The sequence below is a fragment of the Gekko japonicus genome, unplaced genomic scaffold, assembly GCF_001447785.1.
Source record: "Gekko japonicus isolate JY-2015 unplaced genomic scaffold, Gekko_japonicus_V1.1 scaffold29, whole genome shotgun sequence".
In the NCBI taxonomy this organism is placed as follows: domain Eukaryota; kingdom Metazoa; phylum Chordata; class Lepidosauria; order Squamata; family Gekkonidae; genus Gekko; species Gekko japonicus.
In genome coordinates, this window is record NW_015172003.1 from 1,293,325 (window position 1) to 1,294,872 (window position 1,548).

Below are 1,548 nucleotides of genomic sequence, written 5' to 3' on the forward strand. Positions count from 1 at the left end.
TAATCCAGGGTTCCCCGGGGTTCTTCCCCCCCCCCCCGCAACAAAACCACTGCAATTTGGTGGCTGTAATGGAGAACACCTTCAGTGTAGAAGCAGCCTAGGTAGACCAGTAGCCTGACGATATAAGTCAACATCATATGTTCATATGAGTGGATTTGTTGGAAGGTATTTAGCATGCAGTCATAAACCAGGAGTCCGTATGCACAATGACCTGTATCATATGATGGAAACACTCACCAAGGATTAAAGAGAACAGCTACTCCCATAGGTGTTTGGTCATCTGAATTTCCTGAGATCTCTTAACAGATGCAGGATTTGAAACGCTGATGTTTATCCCCTACCCCCATTGTGGTAACTAAAATGTAGCCTGGTCTGTCTGACAGTGCCACGTCTATGCAGATTAACTCTGCTACACTGCAACATAAGTAAATGTGTTAGCGCACACTTCTTAGCCAACACATAGTTAAAGATCACACCCTAATTTAGGCAGAAGCGTGCTAAGGCTAGATCTGCATTTGTTGCACACAAGCTTTGCAAAGCATTCAGAAGTAAGTACCATTTTATTCACAGGGGGCTCACTCCCAGGAAAGTGTTATGAGGATTGCAACTAAAGCACTGAAGCCAGAGCCCTAGTTTAATAGAATGTGTTGAAAAATGTATAAGCTACATGTAGAACATTTGCGGTGTAGGGTGCAAAGAGAAAGCTTCCCCTTTTCATTAGGAAGCCAGATAGCAAGTGGAGAGAGAAGAATTACAGGATGAATGGTTTTACCAAGCTCCACACAGAAGTGGCCTGAGTGCAATGGAGAACACGAATAATTTAAACAGGGTTGCCACCATTAATCAGTTTAGCCAGCAGATTAGGACTGCCAATTCCAAACTGGGAAATAGCTGGAGATTGGGGGGGGGGGAGGAGCCTGAGGAGGACAGGGTTTGGTGAGGGGAGGGACTTCAATGGGGCATAATGCCACAGAGCTCACGTTCCTAGGTGGCCATTTTTTCCAGGTGAACTGATCTCTGTCACCTGGAGATCAGTTATAATAGTGGGAGATCTCCAGCCACCCTACAGTAGATTAATTGACTCTGTAAGACAATGTAAGACAAGCGCTGCGGTGGCTCAAGTGGCTCAAGTGGTTAAGACGCTGAACTGCAGGCTGTGGAAGGTCAATAGTTCAGCAGTTCGAGACCCGGGTGCCGCATGACGGAGTGAGCTCCCGTCTCTAGTTCCAGCTCCTGCCAACCTAGCAGTTGGAAAGCAAGAAATTGCAAGTAGATAAATAGGTACCACTTCAGTGGGAAGGTAACAGCATTCTGTACACTGGTGTTTAGTCATGCCGGCCACATGACCACGGAAACGACTTCGGACAGCGCTGGCTCTTCGGCTTTGAAACGGAGATGAGCACCTCCCCCTTCCTCTCTCCCCAGCAGTGGCGGCAAGGCTGGCTGGCCCACCAAGCTTCCCCCTTCCTCCCTCCTCAGCAGCAGCGGCGGTGAGGCCAGCCCAGCAAGCCTTCTCCCGCCCTCCCATCTGCTGTGGCGGCGAGGCAG